Source organism: Aulonocara sp. 'chitande type north' Nkhata Bay, unplaced genomic scaffold, assembly GCF_057382095.1.
Source record: "Aulonocara sp. 'chitande type north' Nkhata Bay isolate Kocher_YH1m ecotype deep benthic unplaced genomic scaffold, A_spYH_male_GT1.1 unmapped_scaffold_35, whole genome shotgun sequence".
Taxonomy (NCBI): domain Eukaryota; kingdom Metazoa; phylum Chordata; class Actinopteri; order Cichliformes; family Cichlidae; genus Aulonocara; species Aulonocara sp. 'chitande type north' Nkhata Bay.
Genome location: NW_028234367.1, coordinates 174,821 through 184,628, shown reverse-complemented (window position 1 = coordinate 184,628; position 9,808 = coordinate 174,821). Strand labels below are relative to the sequence as shown.

At 58.0% G+C, this 9,808-nt stretch overlaps 3 non-coding genes and 2 pseudogenes across 3 annotated transcripts; all 5 read right to left on the bottom strand.

The window, feature by feature from the left end:
• Window positions 1-836: 836 nt before the first annotated feature.
• On the bottom strand, window positions 837-955 carry LOC147300118 (5S ribosomal RNA). The gene has a single exon (XR_015128078.1). It is a non-coding gene; the product is annotated as a 5S ribosomal RNA (ribosomal RNA).
• Window positions 956-2,289: 1,334 nt separating this feature from the next.
• Window positions 2,290-2,408, bottom strand: LOC147300117 (5S ribosomal RNA; annotated as a pseudogene).
• A 969-nt stretch (window positions 2,409-3,377) lies between these two features.
• Window positions 3,378-3,496, bottom strand: LOC147300116 (5S ribosomal RNA). The gene has a single exon (XR_015127968.1). It is a non-coding gene; the product is annotated as a 5S ribosomal RNA (ribosomal RNA).
• Window positions 3,497-6,041: 2,545 nt separating this feature from the next.
• On the bottom strand, window positions 6,042-6,160 carry LOC147300115 (5S ribosomal RNA). The gene has a single exon (XR_015127967.1). It is a non-coding gene; the product is annotated as a 5S ribosomal RNA (ribosomal RNA).
• Window positions 6,161-7,608: 1,448 nt separating this feature from the next.
• On the bottom strand, window positions 7,609-7,727 carry LOC147300114 (5S ribosomal RNA; annotated as a pseudogene).
• Between the last annotated feature and the right edge of the window lie 2,081 nt (window positions 7,728-9,808).

The window sequence follows — 9,808 nt, the reverse complement described above, 5'->3', positions numbered from 1 at the left end:
TGCTTAGCTTCCGAGATCAGACGAGGTCGGGCGTGCTCAGGGTGGTATGGCCGTAAGATGCTGGCCCCAGCACAATGTCTCAATTTATGGATTCAAGTGATTAGGTGGCAAGTACCTGAAGTTACGAAGACAATCCTATAACCATACCTGCATGTTTGCATAATACCCTAACCAAAAGGCTCAGTTTGGCATTTATCCAACAGCACAGGCCCTGGATTGTTGAAGATGGCCTCAAGAACCAGCACAGGACCTGGTGTGTTTTACATGGCCACAGCAAGCAGCACAGGGCCTGGTTTGGTGAAGATGGCCTCAGCCAGAAGCACAGGGCCTGGTGTGATATGAGTGGCCTGAGCAAGAGCCACAGGCCCTGGTGTGTTGTAAGTGGCCTCAGCCAGCAGCCACAGGCCCTGGTGTGGTGTAAGTGGCCTCAGCCAGTGCCACAGGCCCTGGTGTGGTGTAATTGGCCTCAATAGCAACTAAGGCCCTGGTGTGGTGTAAGTGGCCTGAGCAAGAGCCACATACCCTGGTGTGGTGTAATTGGCCTCAATAGCAACTAAGGCCCTGGTGTGGTGTAGGTGGCCTCAGCCAGCAGCCACAGGCCCTGGTGTGGTGTAAGTGGCCTCAGCCAGAGCAACAGGCCCTGATGTGGTGTAAGTGGCCCCAGCCGGTCACTCAGGCCCTGGTGTGGTGTAGGTGGCATCAGCTAGCAGCACAAGACATTGGAAAACAGCCAAAAGCAATGTCGTTAATGTGCCCTCATTAATGGGGAGCTGCTTCTGGTCTTTTAATACACCCCTTCTCTGGATCAAAAGCGGTTCAATGACATGAAAATGAAAGGCTTACAGCACCAGGTATTCCCAGGCAGTCTTCCATCCAAGTACTAACCAAGCCCAGCCCTGCTTAGCTTCCGAGATCAGACGAGGTCGGGCGTGCTCAGGGTGGTATGGCCGTAAGCTGCTGGCCCCAGCACAATGTCTCAATTTATGGATTCAAGTGATTAGGTGGCAAGTACCTGAAGTTACGAAGACAATCCTATAACCATACCTGCATGTTTGCATAATACCCTAACCAAAAGGCTCAGTTTGGCATTTATCCAACAGCACAGGCCCTGGATTGTTGAAGATGGCCTCAAGAACCAGCACAGGACCTGGTGTGTTTTACATGGCCACAGCAAGCAGCACAGGGCCTGGTTTGGTGAAGATGGCCTCAGCAAGCAGCCACAGGCCCTGGTTTGGTGTAAGTGGCCTCAGCTAGCAGCCACAGGCCCTGGTGTGGTGTGAGTGGCCTCAGCCAGCAGCCACAGGCCCTGGTGTGGTCTAAGTGGCCTCAGCCAGTGCCACAGGCCCTGGTGTGGTGTAAGTGGCCTGAGCAAGAGCCACAGGCCCTGGTGTGGTGTAAGTGGCCTCAGCCAGCAGCCACAGGCCCTGGTGTGGTGTAAGTGGCCTGAGCAAGTGCCACAGGCCCTGGTGTGGTGTAAGTGGCCTAAGCCAGAGCCACAGGCCCTGGTGTGGTGTAAGTGGCCTCAATAGCAAATAAGGCCCTGGTGTGGTGTAAGTGGCCTGAGCAAGAACCACAGGGCCTGGTTTGGTGAAGATGGCCTCGGCCAGAAGCGCAGGGCCTGGTGTGATGTGAGTGGCCTGAGCAAGAGCCACAGGCCCTGGTGTGGTGTAAGTGGCCTCAGCCAGCAGCCACAGGCCCTGGTGTGGTGTAAGTGGCCTCAGCCAGAAGCCACAGGCACTGGTGTGGTGTAAGTGGCCTCAGCCAGCAGCAAAAGGGCCCTGGTGTGGTGTAGGTGGCCTCAGCCAGCAGCCACAGGCCCTGGTGTGGTGTAAGTGGCCTCAATAGCAACTAAGGCCCTGGTGTGGTGTAAGTGGCTTCAGCCAGCAGCCACAGGCCCTGGTGTGGTGTAAGTGGCCTCAGCCAGCAGCCACAGGCCCTGGTGTGGTGTAAGTGGCCTCAATAGCAACTAAGGCCCTGGTGTGGTGTAAGTGGCTTCAGCCAGCAGCCACAGGCTCTGGTGTGGTGTAAGTGGCCTCAGCCAGCAGCCACCGGCCCTGGTGTGGTGTAAGTGGCCTCAGCCAGAGCCACAGGCCCTGATGTGGTGTAAGTGGCCCCAGCCGGTCACTCAGGCCCTGGTGTGGTGTAGGTGGCATCAGCTAGCAGCACAAGACATTGGAAAACAGCCAAAAGCAATGTCGTTAATGTGCCCTCATTAATGGGCAGCTGCTTTTGGTCTTTTAATACACCCCTTCTCTGGATCAAAAGCGGTTCAATGACATGAAAATGAAAGGCTTACAGCACCAGGTATTCCCAGGCAGTCTCCCATCCAAGTACTAACCAAGCCCAGCCCTGCTTAGCTTCCGAGATCAGACGAGGTCGGGCGTGCTCAGGGTGGTATGGCCGTGAGCTGCTGTCCCCAGCACAATGTCTCAATTTATGGATTCAAGTGATTAGGTGGCAAGTACCTGAAGTTACGAAGACAATCCTATAACCATACCTGCATGTTTGCATAATACCCTAACCCAAAGGCTCAGTTTGGCATTTATCCAACAGCACAGGCCCTGGATTGTTGAAGATGGCCTCAGGAACCAGCACAGGGCCTGGTGTGTTGTACATGGCCACAGCAAGCAGCACAGGGCCTGGTTTGGTGAAGATGGCCTCGGCCAGAAGCGCAGGGCCTGGTGTGATGTGAGTGGCCTGAGCAAGAGCCACAGGCCTTGGTGTGGTGTAAGTGGCCTCAGCCAGCAGCCACAGGCCCTGGTGTGGTGTAAGTCGCCTCAGCCAGAAGCCACAGGCCCTGGTGTGGTGTAAGTGGCCTGAGCAAGAGCCACAGGCCCTGGTGTGGTGTAAGTGGCCTGAGCAAGAGCCACAGACCCTGGTGTGGTGTAATTGGCCTCAATAGCAACTAATGCCCTGGTGTGGTGTAGGTGGCCTCAGCCAGCAGCCACAGGCCCTGGTGTGGTGTAAGTGGCCTCAGCCAGCAGCCACAGGCCCTGGTGTGGTGTAAGTGGCCTGAGCAAGTGCCACAGGCCTGGTGTGGTGTAAGTGGCCTGAGCAAGAGCCACAGACCCTGGTGTGGTGTAATTGGCCTCAATAGCAACTAAGGCCCTGGTGTGGTGTAGGTGGCCTCAGCCAGCAGCCACAGGCCCTGGTGTGGTGTAAGTGGCCTCAGCCAGAGCCACAGGCCCTGATGTGGTGTAAGTGGCCCCAGCCGGTCACTCAGGCCCTGGTGTGGTGTAGGTGGCATCAGCTAGCAGCACAAGACATTGGAAAACAGCCAAAAGCAATGTCGTTAATGTGCCCTCATTAATGGGCTTTTGGTCTTTTAATACACCCCTTCTCTGGATCAAAAGCGGTTCAATGACATGAAAATGAAAGGCTTACAGCACCAGGTATTCCCAGGCAGTCTCCCATCCAAGTACTAACCAAGCCCAGCCCTGCTTAGCTTCCGAGATCAGACGAGGTCGGGCGTGCTCAGGGTGGTATGGCCGTAAGCTGCTGGCCCCAGCACAATGACTCAATTTATGGATTCAAGTGATTAGGTGGCAAGTACCTGAAGTTACGAAGACAATCCTATAACCATACCTGCATGTTTGCATAATACCCTAACCCAAAGGCTCAGTTTGGCATTTATCCAACAGCACAGGCCCTGGATTGTTGAAGATGGCCTCAGGAACCAGCACAGGGCCTGGTGTGTTGTACATGGCCACAGCTAGCAGCACAGGGCCTGGTTTGGTGAAGATGGCCTCGGCCAGAAGAGCAGGGCCTGGTGTGATGTGAGTGGCCTGAGCAAGAGCCACAGGCCCTGGTGTGGTGTAAGTGGCCCCAGCCGGTCACTCAGGCCCTGGTTTGGTGAAGATGGCCTCAGCAAGCAGCCACAGGCCCTGGTTTGGTGTAAGTGGCCTCAGCTAGCAGCCACAGGCCCTGGTGTGGTGTGAGTGGCCTCAGCCAGCAGCCACAGGCCCTGGTGTGGTGTAAGTGGCCTCAGCCAGTGCCACAGGCTCTGGTGTGGTGTAAGTGGCCTGAGCAAGAGCCACAGGCCCTGGTGTGGTGTAAGTGGCCTCAGCCAGCAGCCACAGGCCCTGGTGTGGTGTAAGTGGCCTGAGCAAGTGCCACAGGCCCTGGTGTGGTGTAAGTGGCCTAAGCCAGAGCCACAGGCCCTGGTGTGGTGTAAGTGGCCTCAATAGCAAATAAGGCCCTGGTGTGGTGTAAGTGGCCTGAGCAAGAACCACAGGGCCTGGTTTGGTGAAGATGGCCTCGGCCAGAAGCGCAGGGCCTGGTGTGATGTGAGTGGCCTGAGCAAGAGCCACAGGCACTGGTGTGGTGTAAGTGGCCTCAGCCAGCAGCCACAGGCCCTGGTGTGGTGTAAGTGGCCTCAGCCAGCAGCAAAAGGGCCCTGGTGTGGTGTAGGTGGCCTCAGCCAGCAGCCACAGGCCCTGGTGTGGTGTAAGTGGCCTCAATAGCAACTAAGGCCCTGGTGTGGTGTAAGTGGCTTCAGCCAGCAGCCACAGGCCCTGGTGTGGTGTAAGTGGCCTCAGCCAGCAGCCACAGGCCCTGGTGTGGTGTAGGTGGCCTCAGCCAGCAGCCACAGGCCCTGGTGTGGTGTAAGTGGCCTCAATAGCAACTAAGGCCCTGGTGTGTTGTACATGGCCACAGCAAGCAGCACAGGGCCTGGTTTGGTGAAGATGGCCTCAGCCAGAAGCACAGGGCCTGGTGTGATATGAGTGGCCTGAGCAAGAGCCACAGGCCCTGGTGTGGTGTAAGTGGAATCAGCCAGCAGCCACAGGCCCTGGTGTGGTGTAAATGGCCTGAGCCAGAGCCACAGGCCCTGGTGTGGTGTAACTGGCCTGAATAGCAAATAAGGCCCTGGTGTGGTGTAAGTGGCCTCAGCCAGAGCCACAGGCCCTGGTGTGGTGTAAGTGGCCTCAATAGCAACTAAGGCCCTGGTGTGGTGTAAGTGGCCTCAGCCAACAGCCACAGGCCCTGGTATGGTGTAAGTGGCCTCAGCCAGCAGCCACAGGCCCTGGTGTGGTGTAAGTGGCCAGAAGCGCAGGGCCTGGTGTGATGTGAGTGGCCTGAGCAAGAGCCACAGACCCTGGTGTGGTGTAATTGGCCTCAATAGCAACTAAGGCCCTGGTGTGGTGTATGTGGCCTCAGCCAGCAGCCACAGGCCCTGGTGTGGTGTAACTGGCCTCAGCCAGCAGCCACAGGCCCTGGTGTGGTGTAAGTGGCCTCAGCCAGCAGCCACAGGCCCTGGTGTGGTGTAGGTGGCCTCAGCCAGCAGCCACAGGCCCTGGTGTGGTGTAGGTGGCCTCAGCCAGCAGCCACAAACCCTTGTGTGGTGTAAGTGGCCTCAGCCAGCAGCCACAGGCCCTGGTGTGGTGTAAGTGGCCTCAGCCAGTGCCACAGGCCCTGGTGTGGTGTAAGTGGCCTGAGCAAGAGCCACAGACCATGGTGTGGTGTAATTGGCCTCAATAGCAACTAAGGCCCTGGTGTGGTGTAAGTGGCCTCAGCCAGCAGCAAAAGGGCCCTGGTGTGGTGTAGGTGGCCTCAGCCAGCAGCCACAGGCCCTGGTGTGGTGTAAGTGGCCTCAATAGCAACTAAGGCCCTGGTGTGGTGTAAGTGGCTTCAGCCAGCAGCCACAGGCCCTGGTGTGGTGTAAGTGGCCTCAGCCAGCAGCCACAGGCCCTGGTGTGGTGTAAGTGGCCTCAATAGCAACTAAGGCCCTGGTGTGGTGTAAGTGGCTTCAGCCAGCAGCCACAGGCTCTGGTGTGGTGTAACTGGCCTCAGCCAGCAGCCACAGGCCCTGGTGTGGTGTAAGTGGCCTCAGCCAGAGCCACAGGCCCTGATGTGGTGTAAGTGGCCCCAGCCGGTCACTCAGGCCCTGGTGTGGTGTAGGTGGCATCAGCTAGCAGCACAAGACATTGGAAAACAGCCAAAAGCAGTGTCGTTAATGTGCCCTCATTAATGGGCAGCTGCTTTTGGTCTTTTAATACACCCCTTCTCTGGATCAAAAGCGGTTCAATGACATGAAAATGAAAGGCTTACAGCACCAGGTATTCCCAGGCAGTCTCCCATCCAAGTACTAACCAAGCCCAGCCCTGCTTAGCTTCCGAGATCAGACGAGGTCGGGCGTGCTCAGGGTGGTATGGCCGTAAGCTGCTGGCCCCAGCACAATGTCTCAATTTATGGATTCAAGTGATTAGGTGGCAAGTACCTGAAGTTACGAAGACAATCCTATAACCATACCTGCATGTTTGCATAATACCCTAACCCAAAGGCTCAGTTTGGCATTTATCCAACAGCACAGGCCCTGGATTGTTGAAGATGGCCTCAGGAACCAGCACAGGGCCTGGTGTGTTGTACATGGCCACAGCAAGCAGCACAGGGCCTGGTTTGGTGAAGATGGCCTCGGCCAGAAGCGCAGGGCCTGGTGTGATGTGAGTGGCCTGAGCAAGAGCCACAGGCCCTGGTGTGGTGTAAGTGGCCTCAGCCAGTGCCACAGGCACTGGTGTGGTGTAAGTGGCCTCAGCCAGCAGCAAAAGGGCCCTGGTGTGGTGTAAGTCGCCTCAGCCAGCAGCCACAGGCCCTGGTGTGGTGTAGGTGGCCTCAGCCAGCAGCCACAGGCCCTGGTGTGGTGTAAGTGGCCTCAGCCAGCAGCCACAGGCCCTGGTGTGGTGTAAGTGGCCTCAGCCAGCAGCCACAGGCCCTGGTGTGGTGTAAGTGGCCTCAGCCAGTGCCACAGGCCCTGGTGTGGTGTAAGTGGCCTGAGCAAGAGCCACAGACCCTGGTGTGGTGTAATTGGCCTCAGCCAGCAGCCACAGGCCCTGGTGTGGTGTAAGTCGCCTCAGACAGAAGCCACAGGCACTGGTGTGGTGTAAGTGGCCTCAGCCAGCAGCAAAAGGGCCCTGGTGTGGTGTAAGTCGCCTCAGCCAGCAGCCACAGGCCCTGGTGTGGTGTAGGTGGCCTCAGCCACCAGCCACAGGCCCTGGTGTGGTGTAAGTGGCCTCAGCCACCAGCCACAGGCCCTGGTGTGGTGTAAGTGGCCTCAGCCAGTGCCACAGGCCCTGGTGTGGTGTAAGTGGCCTGAGCAAGAGCCACAGGCCCTGGTGTGGTGTAAGTGGCCTGAGCAAGAGCCACAGACCCTGGTGTGGTGTAATTGGCCTCAATAGCAACTAATGCCCTGGTGTGGTGTAGGTGGCCTCAGCCAGCAGCCACAGGCCCTGGTGTGGTGTAAGTGGCCTGAGCAAGAGCCACAGGCCCTGGTGTGGTGTAAGTGGCCTGAGCAAGAGCCACAGACCCTGGTGTGGTGTAATTGGCCTCAATAGCAACTAATGCCCTGGTGTGGTGTAGGTGGCCTCAGCCAGCAGCCACAGGCCCTGGTGTGGTGAAAGTGGCCTCAGCCAGAGCCACAGGCCCTGATGTGGTGTAAGTGGCCCCAGCCGGTCACTCAGGCCCTTGTGTGGTGTAGGTTGCATCAGCTAGCAGCACAAGACATTGGAAAAGAGCCAAAAGCAGTGTCGTTAATGTGCCCTCATTAATGGGCAGCTGCTTTTGGTCTTTTAATACACCCCTTCTCTGGATCAAAAGCGGTTCAATGACATGAAAGGCTTACAGCACCAGGTATTCCCAGGTAGTCTCCCATCCAAGTACTAACCAAGCCCAGCCCTGCTTAGCTTGCGAGATCAGACGAGGTCAGGCGTGCTCAGGGTGGTATGGCCGTAAGCTGCTGGCTCCAGCACAATGTCTCAATTTATGGATTCAAGTGATTAGGTGGCAAGTACCTGAAGTTACGAAGACAATGCTATAACCATACCTGCATGTTTGCATAATACCCTAACCCAAAGGCTCAGTTTGGCATTTATCCAACAGCACAGGCCCTGGATTGTTGAAGATGGCCTCAGGAACCAGCACAGGGCCTGGTGTGTTGTACATGGCCACAGCAAGCAGCACAGGGCCTGGTTTGGTGAAGATGGCCTCGGCCAGAAGCGCAGGGCCTGGTGTGATGTGAGTGGCCTGAGCAAGAGCCACAGGCCTTGGTGTGGTGTAAGTGGCCTCAGCCAGCAGCCACAGGCCCTGGTGTGGTGTAAGTCGCCTCAGCCAGAAGCCACAGGCACTGGTGTGGTGTAAGTGGCCTCAGCCAGCAGCAAAAGGGCCCTGGTGTGGTGTAAGTCGCCTCAGCCAGCAGCCACAGGCCCTGGTGTGGTGTAGGTGGCCTCAGCCAGCAGCCACAGGCCCTGGTGTGGTGTAAGTGGCCTCAGCCAGCAGCCACAGGCCCTGGTGTGGTGTAAGTGGCCTCAGCCAGCAGCCACAGGCCCTGGTGTGGTGTAAGTGGCCTCAGCCAGTGCCACAGGCCCTGGTGTGGTGTAAGTGGCCTGAGCAAGAGCCACAGACCCTGTTGTGGTGTAATTGGCCTCAGCCAGCAGCCACAGGCCCTGGTGTGGTGTAAGTGGCCTCAGACAGAAGCCACAGGCACTGGTGTGGTGTAAGTGGCCTCAGCCAGCAGCAAAAGGGCCCTGGTGTGGTATAAGTCGCCTCAGCCAGCAGCCACAGGCCCTGGTGTGGTGTAGGTGGCCTCAGCCACCAGCCACAGGCCCTGGTGTGGTGTAAGTGGCCTCAGCCAGCAGCCACAGGCCCTGGTGTGGTGTAAGTGGCCTCAGCCAGCAGCCACAGGCCCTGGTGTGGTGTAAGTGGCCTCAGCCAGTGCCACAGGCCCTGGTGTGGTGTAAGTGGCCTGAGCAAGAGCCACAGGCCCTGGTGTGGTGTAAGTGGCCTGAGCAAGAGCCACAGACCCTGGTGTGGTGTAATTGGCCTCAATAGCAACTAATGCCCTGGTGTGGTGTAGGTGGCCTCAGCCAGCAGCCACAGGCCCTGGTGTGGTGAAAGTGGCCTCAGCAAGAGCCACAGACCCTGGTGTGGTGTAAGTGGCCTGAGCAAGAACCACAGGGCCTGGTTTGGTGAAGATGGCCTCGGCCAGAAGCGCAGGGCCTGGTGTGATGTGAGTGGCCTGAGCAAGAGCCACAGGCCTTGGTGTGGTGTAAGTGGCCTCAGCCAGCAGCCACAGGCCCTGGTGTGGTGTAAGTGGCCTCAGCCAGCAGCCACAGGCCCTGGTGTGGTGTAGGTGGCCTCAGCCAGCAGCCACAGGCCCTGGTGTGGTGTAGGTGGCCTCAGCCAGCAGCCACAGGCCCTGGTGTGGTGTAGGTGGCCTCAGCCAGCAGCCACAGGCCCTGGTGTGGTGTAAGTGGCCTCAGCCAGCAGCCACAGGCCCTGGTGTGGTGTAAGTGGCCTGAGCAAGAGCCACAGGCCCTGGTGTGGTGTAAGTGGCCTGAGCAAGAGCCACAGACCCTGGTGTGGTGTAATTGGCCTCAATAGCAACTAATGCCCTGGTGTGGTGTAGGTGGCCTCAGCCAGCAGCCACAGGCCCTGGTGTGGTGTAAGTGGCCTCAGCCAGCAGCCACAGGCCCTGGTGTGGTGTAAGTCGCCTCAGCCAGAAGCCACAGGCACTGGTGTGGTGTAAGTGGCCTCAGCCAGCAGCCACAGGCCCTGGTGTGGTGTAGGTGGCCTCAGCCAGCAGCCACAGGCCCTTGTGTGGTGTAATTGGCCTCAATAGCAACTAAGGCCCTGGTGTGGTGTAGGTGGCCTAAGCCAGCAGCCACAGGCCCTGGTGTGGTGTAAGTGGCCTCAGCCAGTGCCACAGGCCCTGGTGTGGTGTAAGTGGCCTGAGCAAGAGCCACAGACCCTGGTGTGGTGTAATTGGCCTCAATAGCAACTAAGGCCCTGGTGTGGTGTAGGTGGCCTCAGCCAGCAG